Below are 16440 nucleotides of genomic sequence, written 5' to 3'. Positions count from 1 at the left end.
GGTCAATAAACACTCTGTCGAAGGATCTCTTTCCTCTGAATCATTACAGCCAGTTGATTTGCACAGTAGCTGCTTCAACATTCTTCGAGTTCTGGATGTTAACCTACAATGACCTCTTTCATCAATTTTTGATATGATCACATCTCTGAAAAATTTCTCAACTGTCTTCTGAGGGTGAGAATCTAACAGTTCAGCAAAATGTCATTTCATTCAATGTCTTCAAATCCTTCAACCCCTCAAATGTTTTGCAGATGCTACAACATTCTCAATTTCTTCTACCACTGGAAGAAAACTTTCAGAGTCCGTTACAGTCTCGTTCTGAAGTTTCTGCCAGGCTCCATTAAGGGTTGATTGTGTTATTTCTCTCACCGATTCTTCTTCCATCCTTAAAGCATTACAAATGGAGAAATTTTGCCAAGCTACTTTCACAGTAACTTCTGGGGTCTCTCTCATCAGATCTGCATGGTAATCAACTATATGCCAAATACAGTACATCCTGAACAATTTTTAGCACTCCCAGATGCATGGGATGAAGGTGTCGAGTCGTGCGGGGGAGGAGGGATGGAGATGACTGGAACACGGGGATCCGAGTTTACTACTGCAGTTTTGTCAATGGGAGCAGTGTCCAGAAACAGTGACACTTTGAATTCATGATTTTCTTCGGTTTCAATATTATTTAACCTCAGGAAAAAAAGACACTTCAGAAACCAGTCCAAAAAGAGTTTCTCAGTGGCCCATATTTTATGGTTTCCCTCCATGTACACAGAAAAGTGTTTTTAGCATTCTCTTTTAAGAGGCAAGGATTTTTGGAATCTGTGAAGCAACATGGATTTGGTCAGAAAGTCATCAGAAGCGCAGGAACAAAATCGAACTTGGAGCTTGTCTTCCCAGGGCTTGAAGCCTCCAGTCTTTTTCTCATCCTTTGCAATAGATGTGCAAATAGGCACGCACTTCCGGTGCAGGCGGGCTCATCGGCACTGAAGACACTGCCATTTTCCTCCCTCAGTTTCTTCCGGTATTCGGGATACTCGGCAGCAGCTTCACAACCCTCTTCCTCTGCCAGCCATTTCTTTTCACACAGACCAGAGCGTTTCTCAAACCTATCCAACCACCCAATCCTCGCAATGAATGTTACAACTTTTGGTCCGGGTCGAAATTTAAACTTGCATTTTTGTGGTGCTCACTGGCAGAGGATGCATACCGGAGGAAGCCTATTCAGCTTTCTCTGCGTTAGAAGCCACACATGCCAATCTTTTTCCATTGTCTCTGTTTTGATATTTCAAACTAGGAATGATTTTCTCAATGATTCTGATGTGCCCCTCGATACACTGGCCCTAATAGCTTTCTCATTTTTCTTTACTGTGCAAATTATACACCTATTAACACCCCAAAAACACTCTACAGAAGTCTCGGTTTCGCCATTATCAAGCATTTCAAGAACTTTCATCTTGTTTGCTATAGACATCACTTTTCTTGCCCTCATTGCTCTTCTTGCATTTCTATAATCTGTATTCTTGCTTTGCTGCTTGGATGCCATTCTTACCCAAACTTACGCAAATTTACAAGTATTGAAAGTTTTTAGCTCACAGAGCAGCACACGACACTAATCTGTGATGTATACGACGCGAAGGACAACATTCACAAGACAAATAAGAAAAGCAAAACAGCTTTTGTATGACAACACGTGTCTGATCAATGGCTGCAGAGGGAAGGACAGGCAGAAGACCAAGGGCAGAAGCAAGGATCCCCAGTGTTGGTCTTGTCCCACGAGATTGTCAGCAAGATGACACGATGGTGACTTGAACTTGCATATTGTTCCAAAACTCTCAAAGGTGCATGCTAGGTCAACTCAACGTTTGTATGAGGATGACTTGCAGTTGTGATGGGACCATGGAACCTGGGAGTTAAAGTCAGGCCACCAGGCTGAGCTGAGAAGCACAGATATCACCATCTAGGAGAAAGCAGACACAAAAATAGGAAATGAAGTCCAGAATCAGGCAGACTGCCTGAGTAGCTTTTACATTAGTGAGGAAACAGAAATTTGGAAGAATGATAATATATGCCAAATCACCCTTACAAAGGCTGTACCAATTTGGAGGCTCGCTAACAGTGGATGAGAGTCCTTTTCTCCCGTATGTTCACCAACATGAAATATTACCGATCTTTGTAATTTGTGCCAAACAGAAGGTGAATAACAAGGTAGCTCATTTTTGTGTTAATTTTCATTTCTTTAATCATCTTTCCATATGGTGAGTCACTTCTGTGTCTTCATCTTTATATTGTCTGTTTATATCCTTTGCCCACGTTAAAATGTTTTTCCTGCTGATTTGTAGGCACTATTAGTGTATTAGGGCACTCTTATTTTTAACTCTATGTTGCAAACGCTTTGTCCAAGCCTGTCGTTTACTTTTTAATTTTGTCTTTTGCCATCAAGATGGTTCAAATATTTATTCAAATGTTTCATGCCTTGCTTTGAAAAGGCTTCCCCTCCCTAAGATGATAAAAATATGTTCACACATTTTCTTTCATTATTTTTACAGCTCTGTGGTATTATTTTCAGGTATTGAGGAAAGGACGGACTACTCAGTGAATGGTCTTGGAATAACTGACCGTCCAACTACAAAAGTGTCAGAAGGCCTCTCTCAATGGCATTTCTCCTCTGTACTAGAGACAGGGGCTCTGGTAGAGTCAGAGCCCCAAGATGCCCAAGCTGGAGGCTCAAGTTGATTGCAGTTGATGGCTCAACGTTCTCCGGAGGTCAGTATAGCTCAAGGAGGGGAGTGTTTCCAAATGAATCATTAGTTACTGTACATTTTGCTGGCTGATATTCTGTTCTGCTACCGATCTATACAGCTGCCTTCTATCAGCTGAGGGACAGTATCCAGTTCTCAGATCTCTGACCTTCCGATAATGGCTTCACTAATATTGAACAGTCACTCACAGTTTTGGCACAACTGGAGAAACTTGGAAATGAGGAGGCTGCTGGATGAGAATAGGGGATTATTATTGACTCTTTTAGGTACAATAACAGAACCGTGGTAATATCGGCAAATACTTTTGGGGGGGCAGGGAGAGAGCTGAAGCAAATACACATGTAACTAGTCACTGATTTTATGAAAAAAATGCTAACAATTCTTCAATCCAGGTGGTTGGTAGGTGGGCATGCATTTCACTATCTCACTTCTCTGTAGATTTGAACATTCTCATAGTGTGTGTGTGTGTGTGCACGCACACGTATGCATGAGGTAATAATCTCACGTCTCATGGGTACATTTTGGGCACTATCATACGTGTCAGTGGCTTTTCAGGTTAAATACAAGATTCAGAATTACAACTAAAGAACAACTGATCATTGAAGGGAAGTCACTGTAAATGAAATATTTTCCTTGCTTGAAATCAATAGATTAAATACTAAGGCATCACAAAGCCTGAATCTCAATATCAATTTAAAGATATGAGACTCAATTTCCAAGTCTCCTTTTTCTCTACCGAACTTGAACAGAAGATTTATAGCAATTTTATCCAAAACTAGATTATCTGAACCTGGGGACAGTCTAACCTCATTATACTAATAACAACTCTTTTCTATACTGTACAGGAGATGGAGATGGGGGTGGCTGCGTGGCTCAGTTGAGTGTCTGACTCTTGGTTTTGGCTCAGGTCACGATCTCAGGGTCGTGGGATCCAGCCCTGCATCGGGCTCCACGCTCAGCAGGGAGCCTGCTTGAAGATTCTCTCTCCATCTCCCGCTGCCCCTCTCCCCACTCATGTGCTCTCTCTCCCTTTCTCTCCCTCAAATAAATAAATAAATAAATAAAATCTTTTTAAAAAGAGATGGAGATGTATGAAAGGAAACAAGGAGCAAACAGGAGCATAAATACGGATCACCCAGGGCAGGAGGAATGACTACTGGTTGTGTCACTAAATCCCTGGGAGAAACTTCATGCAACGAAATTTTAAATGACAAAATATGCCTTCTACCCACAACATTCTTTTTGGGTCAGAGTTTCACCTTGTGTTCTCTGCCCTTGCTAAGGATACGTCACTTTCGTAAGATGCTGGCACCTGGCTAGTGTGAAGAGGAAAGCCTCTAAAATAAACGGTCTGCCAGCCAGACAGACACCAGAAGCTGTTAGGATGCCATTAAATAATGACATAATCACGTGCACCCCTTCTCTAGCACATTCATCTCAAGGGTTGAGGATGTCACGTCATTCTTCTAGTCCTTGTGAGTCCGAGGACACCTGGCACGCTCTCTCAGGAGAAATAAAGCCTAGCTGACGGAGCTCTGAGTTGGGGCACCCACGGCTCAAGTGCCCAAAAGGGCTGGAGGATCTCAGGATGTTTCTTCCGTCGGTGGCATTTCAACAAAGAAGAACAAAGACTTTCTCAACAGGCCACAAATGTGAGGATTTGTCTGGACAACCCGGAGTGAGTTCATCGCAGCCTATGTTGTGAAAGGACATTTGGTCTCAAGGAGTTTGCTGTCATACAAGCCATGCAGAGCTCTCGGTTTCCCCCTTCACAAATCTTGAAACACACACACTCAAGTGGCAAGCTCAAAAAGTACAGACCATCTGAATCATTGAACATTTTAAAGTCTAATACCCATAAATGGCAGCCAATGATGAGATGTCCATGAGAAAATCTTATTTTCTTTCAAAATGTATAAACTACCCACAAAGTGTTTACTAAGATGATAAACAGAGCTGTCACCCAGCTGACCTTTGAGGCCGAAGAGCACAAATCAAGCATTTCAAAAGTAAACCCTCATGATAAAAAATTTCAGACATTTTCTCCTCAGTCAACTCATGCTTATTTTGTACAGGGCCGTATGATATGAGGAATAAAGAAATGAACTGAGGGGGAAAAAAACCTGATCTCAAGGAACTTAGTCTTCCAGGGAAGGTAAATATAACACAATATAAGGTAGAAAGCCATACATTCCGTAAGAGTTGCAAACAATGTGTTTTGGGGGCCTAATTTACCCTCTTTTCTCCATTTCTACTTTATCTACCCTGGTTCAGGCCCTTCTCTTTCCTCATCTGAAGAATGGTGTAGCTTCCCAAGTCGTCTGCCTGCCATTCACACCTAGGACCACACTGTCTCCAGAGCAACCTTTCTAAACTACGGGTCTAAGCCAGTCCTGCCTCCATCTTAAAGCACACCAGGAGCCTCCGTGGCTTCTCGAATAAAGTCCAACCTCCTTCTGTATGATGGTGCCTGCCTACTTTCCCAGGCTGATCTTTCACCACCTCTTCCCCTTCTCCTCTGTCATCTATACGGTAGCCAGTTAAGGGGCGATTTCAATCACCCAGATTTCCTTAACCTTCAACACGAGTTCAAACACCACCTCTTCCAGGAAGCTTTCCCTGATCTCCCTGGCTATATCTGAAGCGCTGGCTGGCTCTGACGTCCTGACCAGAGCTTTCAGAGCCTCCTTCCCATACTTCCTCTGATTTCTTTATGACATTTCACTGTAGGGCCATCTGGTTCCCCGTGTTCAGTCATTTGTGGATGCCTTGACAGCACTCACAAAAGTCAGTATTTGAATTGGACCTTGAAGAATGGGTAGGATTTCCGGTGTGTGAAGAAGAGGGCAAGTGAGTGGGAAGTAAGCAGAGGCAACGGCAGAAACAGGAAAATGCTGGGAAAAATGAGATGAGGCAGAAAGATAGGGTGGCTGAAGTGGATAGTAAAACACAAAGTTGAAAAATCTGTTGAGGCAAATCACAGAAGGCCTCAGATGGCAGATTTCATTGGTGAGATGGAGTTATGTTTAACTGTCTTGATATTAATGAAAGGCTTTGTTTGCAATAAATTAAAAATTAAAAAAGATGTTCAAGATAAAGCAGACCTGTTCTTCCTTATTACTAGGTCTTGGAACACACGTTCCTAGGAGAACAAGTCCTATTTGTGTCCTAAATAATTTAGGTATATCATGCTGATATTTAGTATTACATTGCTATTTTGTTCTTGCTATTTTAATGTTTGATACCGACAGTCACGAAACATCTTCCTTCCTTCCATGGTTCGATGGGTCATTAATCAAATAGACATCTACAAGTTCTTAATAATAATAATAATCATCTATTTTTCACATTAATATTTCATGGAAAATCATGCATACTTCTTACTGGATCCAAGTATTTTCTATAGCTCTGAAAATTCTCCCCGCCCCGAAAAGTCAAACGGATTCTATGTGGCGACAGTGCCCTCTGCTGGCTATAGAGTGGAACAGCTACACCGGGAAAAGGAAGGAACGCCGCCGCCGAGGTGGACAGCGATGCGCCCCCGGAAGTCCGCACTTCCTCGGCTTCTTCCCCTTTTGTGTTAAGCAGAATGTTGACTTAATAGCTCCTCGAGGTAAGCAAACTCGTCTCAAACGGCCAGGAATTGGGCAAGTGATCCGACAAATTCCCCTTTTTCCCTGGGCTTTTGAGGGACGGGACACACCCAAAGCCTCCAAAGATTTTTTAAGAAAAGGTACATAAATCTGATCAACAGTTTTCTGATCTCCTTCATTTGCTCTTCCTCTTTATCTCATTTTCACTGGCCTGTGTAAGACAAGGGGGAGGAACCCTTTAAGGAAGCCAGCAGTCAGACCTAGTGGCCTTCCACGTCCCAACCTGAACTACATCTAAGCCATCTCCTTGGCCTGGGCCAGATGTGCCCTTTGTCTGGCTCTTAGCCATGAGGACAGCAAACAACACAAGGTCAGCATAAAACGGTTCTAGGGGATAATGACAATTGAAAGCCACTTTGAGCCAGCGCCCAGCACTGTGCCTGGTTGCCGGCTGAGAGCTGAATAAGGGATAACACAGGGAAGATGAACTGTACATGATAGAGCATCATCCTCATTAAAGGTGCCCGTATCATTGCAAATTCAGACTGAATTGCAATACCAGGAAATGCTCGTGGCCGGCTAGAGAGGAACAAGCTGTCCCCAAGCACAAAAGGATCCCTCTTTCTGCAAAATAATCCCAAAGTCCTTCCCTGCTTCTTGTGGTTCCTTTAAAACACTTCTATTCGACCCAATTCTGAATGGGTTCCTAAGCCCTAATTAAGGGAGCACAGCTTCCTCTTGTGCCTTACTTCTGTGGGGTTTTGGTGCTTCCAATGCAGAGCTTTGCAACCTGGGGCTCTTGCCTAAGCTCTTACTGTGGGTCTCCTCCAAACTCCATACTGTTCCAATGGCCTCAGGCTTCGCTCCTGGACGCACAAGGTGGTGAAGCAGCAGTGTCTCCTTCCTGCCGCACAAGCCAGGGAGGTAGGTACACAATAAAAACGCAACTCATTGCAGAGAAAGAGCAAATGAGAAGTACGACAAAGGTCCAGTCCCTGGGAGCAGAGGGAGGGAGGAGGGAATCACTTCAGAGTTGATTTGCAAAGCCCGGGATTAGGATGAGGCCAGTGTGGCTAAGTGGTGTCACATCACGGTCAGATCATGTCTTTATTTCACATTTTCATGTTTTGTTCATCATGGAATTTTTTTTGCATTAACTTTAAATTTTTAAAGATACTGCATTAATTTTTATCTTAATTACCGGTGTCTTGGTGCACCCCCCGCCGCCAGCGCGCATACCTTAAGTTTTGTGCCCGAGGTGCCTCACTGGATCTGCCCTGAGCCCGGGCTTGGGGACTGGAGTGAGGGATACGCGAGGGCCTTAACTTTGCAGCTAGACAAGGGGTAAACGGCCACCCCGAGCAGGCGCAGGCGGTGGGAGCCGAAGCCCGCGCCGCCGCCGATCCCGGGCAGCGGGAGGCCCGAAAGGGGGGCTCCGGCTGGCGGCGCGCGGACGGGCGGGGAGCCAACGACGCTGCGCTCGGGGCATCTGTGGCAGCCCCCGAGGGAAATCAGCCTGGCTAACGCGGAATGCCGGAAGGACGCTGCTCTAACTGGCTCCGGCTGCTCCGGTGCCGCCCCCCCCCCCAGCTCCTCTCCCAACCGCCAGGACGCGGTCGGCTTGCTCCCCCGCAGGCACGACGCCTCGCCCCGCGCCCCGCGAAGCGGTGGCCTTTGGCGCCGCCTTTACCAATCGGCTGCTCCCGGAGGAGGCCGGCCCCCAGCGGCCTCCCGCCGCGCCCGTCGCGCGCCAGTCGCCCGCCCGACGCCCCCTGCCTCCGCGCCCCCCACGCAGGGATGGGAAGACGGCGCGTGGTCCCTTCCAACCCAACCCGGTCGCCTCGGGTTACAGCGCTCCGTCCACCCCCCTACCTCGTGGCCCGCCCCAAGCCAGCAGCGACAGCCGAAAGGCACTCTCCATTAACCAACTCAAGGCCGAAGTGATGAGCCTCCGCTAAGAGTCGTTATTCCACGGCGGTTAAAGTCGCTGATCCGCCTGACCGCTCGGGCAGGATTTAGCATTCGATGTCTGTTCGTGAAAAGTCACCAAGCAAAGGAAATACGTGTCAACATTTGGTACAGAAGTGCACCCTAACAAGTGCACACGCAAAACCAAAAACAAAACCAAGACGCTAAAAGCAAGTTCTACCAATCGCTGCCTTGTGCACACTTGAAACTTCCATCAAGAGGTACGAAAACGTGTTTAGACAAGGGCGGGGTTTCTGCGGGGAAGGCCAGGAGTCAGCCCAGTCCCTTAGAACACCAGCCTGGGAGGACTGGATTTGTTGTTCCCATCCAACCCCCTCATAAGACTCTGCAGGTGCCTGTTTACAGGTTACTTTGGGTTTCTTACAAAACAGTTAAAATGGCTTGTTCAAGTGAGACAGGCGCTGGAATGGAAACAAATACTCCTGGAAAATGGATGTGAAAAACTCGTTTATGCCGCACCGTTGTTTGTGTAAAGGTACACGGAAAGCACCCAGGGAGCGTGCAGATGCCCATTTCCCTCAAATCTCTAAAGACCTATTTCACTTCTGGAGGCCTGCCTTCAGATCTTTGGTTATTTTCAAGGCCTTAGTAAATGAGTGATGGACAAAGTCCATAAGTACAAGAAATGCCAGATTTACCAAGAAAAACACAGGTCATGTTAAAATCGAATCTCAGATAAACGGCAAATACTTTGTTAACAGAAGTATGTCCTATGCAATACAGAGAACAAAATTTTATGTTAAAAATTATTCACTGTTTAACTGAAATTCAAATTTAACAAGGCGTCCTGTTTTTTTCTGGCAACTCTAAGAACAATGCATCCACAACTTGAATTCTTTTTTTTATAGTCAAACAAGACACAAGGCTATATTGAGAGGTAGGCAAAAATATCACAAGCACTCTCAGTAATTTGTACACGCAAAAAAAAAGCCACATTGAAATATTTATCACAAAAGCAGTAAAAAGTTTACTTACGTTAACTGAGGAGACTGTCAGTCTGATAGTTAAGACTACTAAGGGTATTAATCCAGGGAGCTACAAATGACTCCCTGGGGAACAAAACAGGTCTGTTGCCATTTTTTGTATGGTCTTTGAGCTAAGAATAGTTTTTACATTTTTAAATAGTCAAAAAGAATCAAAAGAAAAACAGTATTTTGTGCTAAGTAAAAAGTTATATGAATTTCAAAATTCAGCATCCATAATTAAAATGTATTGCAACCCGGTCATGCCCACTCATTTTTTTATCGTCTCAGTGTGTTTGCAGGCTCATAGCCTCTGCAAAGGCAAAGTGGAGTCCATGTAGCAGAAATGGACCAACCAGCAAAGCCGGAAATATTTACTCTCCGGCCCTTTACAGAAGCAGTTTGCCGACTCCTGATACAGCTGAAACCATTACCTGTAAAGTGGTGTTATAAATCATCGTGAAGTCTGGTAGCTATAACTCTGAGTGGGCTAAACACATCCTTATTTGCAGAAATTATCTGCTTAGCTGTCCTTTTTCTCATAGTCAAAAGGATCGTGCTTTCATAGATACAAAATTTTGGTGAACTGCAAACCAATGGCGTTTGAATGAGATTTGTTTTCACAATACAGGTGGTCTCTGCTTTTCACAAGTTCTAATTCAGCTTTTGTCCATTGCTGCACTGCCTCACGGGCGGGAACATTGCCGCGCTTGGTAGAGCCCCAACCTGAATGGTACGTTACCAAGTGGCTCGCCTGCCACCTAGTGGGGAAAGGTATAAGTGAATTGTTATTTATGTATTTAGACAAACTGGCTGGCTAGCTTTAAGCTGTAGGACCTTGAATGGTGTTGATAATAGTAATTCCTTACTTTTGAATAGCAGCTTGCGATTTACAAAGCATTTCCCCGTATAGTATTGTAATTAATCCTCCTTCAGGACAAGTGCTGTGTTCTAAGCAGATCTTAGAGTCTGCACATTAGCTTACTCGGGGTCATACAGGTGGCTCAAACCCAAGTGCCATGTTCTGTTCGCTAAACTGAACTCCTCCGAACTTAAGTTCCCTTGTTTCTACATGTCTAGCTCTACTCCATCAATGATTTTGAAAGTCTATTTGCCACAAGTACATTTATTTTAGGAAACTTCCATGGCTAGTGTTTTTAAACAAACACGAGCCATCCAAATTATCCCTTCTCAAGAAAAAAAATTCAAAGGAGGCACACGCAATTTTTTTCCAGGCAATTTTTAAATTAGTATTTATCAAAAACAGGGTATGAGTTAAGATCCATTTTCTAACGGAAGGTGCAAAAACTGGGCAGAAGACTCACAGCTTGACCCTTGGAGGGCTGGCTGTTGATTACTGCCACTGGCCACCTTTAAATCCTTTTTGATTGAGACCTATACTAATAATTTTTCCAGTGCAAAATGATTCCCTTACTTTTAGGTCTACAAAATGATGTTTGCATAGAGCTTTGAGAGCGTAAGACATAGAGGTCTCAAAAAGAGCTCCATTTTAATTACTCTGTGTCTCAGAAACTTCCAGAGGCTTGTTGTGAAACTGCAAAGGAAACTTCGAGACTGCTCTTCTAAAGTTCATTTGAGAAGGGAGATTTGTGGGCTATTCCAGGAGACTAAAATGCCTCTGTCCTATAACAACAGCCCGTGTGCTTAGTGATGACCAGGAACCAGATTCAATAACCAAAGTTTAGGGCAACCCGTAGGAGTCACGTTTATGCTGACATCCATCTGCCGGATCCGCAGTTGGGCTCAGGGTGGGAATATATGAAATCACAGGCCACCTGCTAAATGCAGCTGTACATGTGGAGTGTGTGCAAACATGCACGAAGTGTCAACACAAGAAAGAACAGTTTCCACAACTTTGCAGATTACTGTTCTCAGGCTGTGCCCGTTTCTTGTGAGCCTGCCGCCAGTGGGAACACTGTAGGATGACTTGCAAATAGCCACACTTTCCCACGAAAATTTCAGCTTGAGGTAGGAGTACGAAAACTAAGGCACCTGGGACACAGGCATTCGATTCTTTGATCGCCAGACTTTCAGCACTGCCTTCAGGTTTTTTTTTTTTTAAGGACTTACTGACCTATTTTAGAGAGAGAGTGGGCAGGGTTAGAGCATGAGCAGGGGGAAGGGGAGGGGGAGGGGGAGAGAGAGAGAATCTCAAGCAGACTCCCCATCGAGCATGGAGACTGATGCTGGGCTCGATCCCCCGACCCTGAGATCACAACCTGAGCCCAAACCAAGAGTTGGACGCCCAACCGACTGAGCCACCCAGGCGCCCGAGCGACGCCACCTTCAGTTTAACCACAGGTCATCCCTATGGTTTGCAAGCTTGGCTGATGAGATGATTTGTATCGTAGCTAGAGAAGCTCTCTGCAACTCTAGCTCGCACATGGTCCCGGACCTGTTTTATGGGCTGCGCCCGTTGTCCTGGAAGCCGACATTCTGGTTGGGCCATTTGAAACTGCTGAGGCCTGATTATTTATGTGGCTAGTACTTGGCTGAACCCAGGTGTACCTTAACAATTATGCCAAGGGGATAGTATTGATCGGTCTGGAACAGACCCCGAGGGCCTCTACTGGTTTCTGCCAGCAGGTCAGGTCATCCTAGGTATGTCCCTACAAGTTCGCAGCACAAGAACTCGCTTAAGTTGCTCCCCTTTATATCACAGCTATGGTGGTTACTGGTGCTGCCACCAAGAAGTGACGAATGCAGGGTGCCCACCTGCTGGGCGCTGTTGCGGGAGCTCCACATGCACGAGCTAGACCAGGCCTCACGGACTGTAGGATACAGTATTACTATCATCCGCCTCGTACGGATGTTCAAACCAAGGCCCAGAGAGGCTAACACACTTGCTCAGCTTCACTAGTGGGCTGCATGCGAAGGACGCGGCAATATTTGAGCTCCCCCAGCCCGACTCCAGAGCCCTAGCTTTAATAAATGTTGCCTCTATTTCAAAGCAGAGTCAGAAGAAGAAAAGACACACTGCGATCCAGCGACCCAGCACGGCGCCCACCACCTTCCACGGGCTAGCTGCACCTCCTGTTTCCTCGCGCCACGCCATCGCCCCACCTCGTCCGCTCTTGCCACTCCAAAGGACTTCCCACTAACAGGCCAGGCCTGTATTCATGCTCTTCCTGCTGTTTCCTCCCCTCCCTCACCCCTTCCCCGGTTGAACATCTACTCATCCTTTAAGGCCCAGCTGCAATTTGACCTCTTTTTTTTTAAGATTTTATTTATTTATTTGAGAGAGTGAGAGAGAGACCGCAGAAGGAGAGGGAGAGAGAGAAGTAGACTCCCCGCTGAGCAGGGAGCCCGACACAGGACTCGATCCCAGGACCCTGGGATCATGACCTGAGCCAAAGGCAGACGCCTCACCGACTGAGCCACCCAGGAGCCTCCTTAGCTAGAAATACACATTCACCCCTCTATCCTCCCTCTCAGCCCTTTGTCTGAAGTTCTCCTAGAGCACCTGGCATCTTTTACCTGGTACAGGAATTATTTACACGCGTAACAGTCACATTCACGAAACTATAAACTCATGACACTTCGGTTCCCCAAATATATTAACTCATAGGTTCCCTCAGCACTTGGTTCTTCCCTTAATTGTCTATGATACTTAACCTTACTCCAGCGTGCTGTCATCAGTCTGGGTATCTGCCTTACCCTAGAAGGTAAACTCCTTGAAGGCAGACAGTGCTTTCTTTGTCTCTGTATCCTCAGCCTTGCACAAGCTCTTGTTCATTTGCTTGTTGAATGAACGAATGACTGAGTGAAGCCTTTCCTAAATTCCCACAACTGAACACCAATAGCTCCTTGTTTTTCCCTGTGACATTTTTTAAATCTTTGCTAGAGTTATCCCTAGACAGGTCTCAGCTCCTCATTAGACTATAAGCATCTTAAGGTTGGGGCTATGCCTTAAGCATCTCCATGGTTCCATCACTTAGAAGAATTCCTGGTCCAGTAAATGAGCTCAGTAAATATTTTCTGAATGAATGATTCATCACAATGAATGGAGACCCTTAATGATGGGCTCACAGGTGGCCCCAAAGAATAAGTGAAAAAAGGCTGGGGACACCTGGGTGGTGCAGTTGGTTAAGTGTCTGACTCTTGGTTTCAGTTCAGGTCATGATCTCAGGGTCATGAGACTGAGTCCTATGTTGGGCTCCACAGTCAGCCCAGAGTCTGTTTAAGACTCTCTCTCTCCTCTCCCTTTGCCCCTCCCCCCACTCGTCCTCTCTCTCTCCCTCTCAGATAAGTAAACAAATCTTAAAAAAAAAAGAAGAAGAAGGCTGAACTGTATGGGACTCAGCTATGAAGGCTGAAGTGAGCTGTGTGTGGTGGAAGGGCTGGGAGCTCTGGGAGCTGTCACTCACACCCGAACAAGCGAGCAGCCGTCATTTATCACTGTCAGTACTGCCATTAAAGGCAATTCATTGTTCTTTGCTTTGCTACTGGAAATATTAGGAAAACAAACAACAACATCCTCCAAGAGAATAGGACAAAGTGATAAAAAAAAAAACCATAAAGAAAAAACTATTTTCAGGTTCATAAAACACCTGTACACATTCTGGGAAAAAATTATGCATCCAGGGACGCCTGGGTGGCTCAGTGAGTTAAGTGTCAGCCTTTGGCTCAGGTTATGATCTCAGGGTCTTGGGATCAGGCCCCTGCTTCTCCCCCTCCCTCTGCCCGCTGCTCCCCTGCTTCTACTCTCTTTTTCTCTCTGTTAAATAAATAAAATCTTTAAAAAAATTATGTATCCATTTGCCAGTGTGATGATATCCCAATGCTAGCTAGTATTCCTTTCAGATGATTAAAAACATCATCCTAGCACCATAAGATAAGGAAAATAATAAACTAAAAAGATTGTATTATAATGCAGGGGTAGGAAAGTGTTGAAATATCATAAAAAATTATATGGGTCTACAAGTTAATGGGTCATTCTTATGCTATCAACTGATAAATAAGTAAAAAATAAAATATCTCAGAATGAAGTAATCTTCAAAACTGAGACGTTTATGCGATAATACAACTCTAAGATTTAAGAGAAGAAAGAAAAAGAACATTTGCTGAGAACCTTCTAGGTGTCAAGTACTATCCTCAATGCTCTTAGCCACGTTATCTAATTTATCGGTCTGAACAAAATCGTGGAAGGTCGCATAGCTAATAAGCATCTGAACTGGAGTTTGGTCACACGTCTTCTGTGTCCTCACCTTTATCCTGCCCCACCTACTAAGAATTCAGTGCAAATACAACACTTCCTGAAATTCCTCCCCACCTCAAACAACATTTCAAATGCTATCTGAGCCAGTTAACTGAATTGTGGAGATTCATTCAACCCATCTCAGTCCAAGGGGTCAGGATTTCTCCCGTTCCTCTATCCTATTGTCCACGCCTATGATCTTTTCCTTTAGATGGTTTAAGCAGCCTTCTCGTGTGACTACATTTGCTTCTTCTTCCCCAAACACACAGTTTAAGCAGCCTGATGACAGAAAGCCAATCCTTGCCATCCAAGTGGGCCGAGCTCCAATGGATCCATACTTCACTTGGCGGCCTGCGGTGAGTGGCCAGACAACCACCACCAGAGGACCAGGGTCCGATTCTTCTCTAGTCTGCCACTGATGGAGTGCGTTGTTTTTCCTTGGCAGTGGGGACAGTCAGGAATAGAATATTCATAGTCGGTTTTAAAAACACTAAGCACGTGTCAAAATGGCAAAGTTAATTTCTTTTAGAATTAAATGAAAATGAAGGAACAACAATTAAGCATGTAATTATGCACAAAAATGTTTTTAAGATTTGTAATTAGTTAATTGCTATAAAATATCATGTTGACTTAAAAAGCTGTTAACAAAATTGAAAATAAAGTAATGATGTGCTAAATGCGTATTTCCTTATGTTCACCCAGGCGCAGGGGCAAGGGGAAAGCCCCAGCTCACTTTGTGACCCGGCTCCTTGCAGTGCCCGTTGAGCCGGCCATACCTCCAGCCTCCCTTACTCTAGAGTTGCACCTGTTTTCTCTCTTTCTCACTTTGTCCCTGCACGTGTGAGAGGTCCTAATATTCTTTGCTCCTGTCCCCCACTCCATAGAGCTCCTATGGTGGAGACGCCAAAAGAAAATGATCCATAGGATTAAGAAAAATTAAAATTGAGCCATGGAGGGGCGCCTGGGTGGCTCAGTCAGTGAAGCGTCTGCCTTCAGCGCAGGTCATGGTCTCAGAGTCCTGGGATCGAACCCCACATGGGGGAGGGGGTTCCCTACTCAGCAGGGAGCCTGCTTCTCCCTCTGCCTCTGCCTGCCGCTCTGACTACTTGTGCGCTTTCTCTCTCTCTGTCAAATAAATAAATAAAATCTTTTTGAAAAATAAAACGAAGCCATGGAGGTGATCTGGCTTTAAAATTCCAGGGGCGCCTGGGTGGCTCAGTCAGTTAAGCATACGACCCTTGATTTCAGCTCAAGTCACGATCTCAGGGTCATGAGATGGAACCCTGCATTGTGCTCCATGCTGTGCCTAGTGCCTGCTTGAGATTCTCTCTCTCCCTCTCCCTCTGTGCACCCCCTTAAAAATAAAATAAAATAAATAAAATTGGAATTCCAATGAATTATATCAGGGTCGACGCTCTCTAAACTGGACCTAACTTCAAAGCGTGTCACTTCTATTCACCGCAGCCACAACTATCTCTCAATCCAAGAGGTTTCCAATCTTATTCTTTCCAGAGTTTCATTCAAGTGTCATTTAGGTTATGACTATAGCATGAAGATGAACTTTCAGAAAATCTGTCTTCAGTAAAAAAGCATGACGTTATCTTTTCAAACCACACCTGACATTAAAATATCTAAATGCATGGCTCCATGTAATATCTCTTTAAGTTAATATCATTACCCTCTTACAGCTGTTCTTGAAAAGAAAAAGTTGGGCTACTAGTTACCCATCTGCTGTATTTTGGGGGCAGAGGTTATATAGGCAGTTCAGAGAATCCTACTTTTTTTCTTCAAGCACTAAAATTTACATGTTTCAATATAATATATAATTCCTGATTACTAATCTAACTCAATGCTTGTCCATTCCAATAGCTTCTTATTTAGTAGAATTTACTTATATTTGCCTATAAAGTACCTGTCTTTATCAC

At 44.7% G+C, this 16440-nt stretch overlaps 1 long non-coding RNA gene across 4 annotated transcripts in view; it reads right to left on the bottom strand.

The window, feature by feature from the left end:
- LOC109491067 overlaps positions 1 to 16440 on the bottom strand; it is a 51838-nt gene continuing 35398 nt past the window's right edge. For all 4 annotated transcript variants that reach the window (XR_004622401.1, XR_004622400.1, XR_004622402.1 and 1 more), the window contains one exon: positions 1 to 1951. This is a non-coding gene — a long non-coding RNA (uncharacterized LOC109491067). The remainder of the gene's footprint in view (positions 1952 to 16440) is intronic.

This window comes from Ailuropoda melanoleuca, chromosome X (assembly GCF_002007445.2).
Source record: "Ailuropoda melanoleuca isolate Jingjing chromosome X, ASM200744v2, whole genome shotgun sequence".
Taxonomy (NCBI): domain Eukaryota; kingdom Metazoa; phylum Chordata; class Mammalia; order Carnivora; family Ursidae; genus Ailuropoda; species Ailuropoda melanoleuca.
The sequence above is the reverse complement of the archived record's forward strand: the minus strand, read 5'-3'. Positions and strand labels throughout refer to the sequence as shown.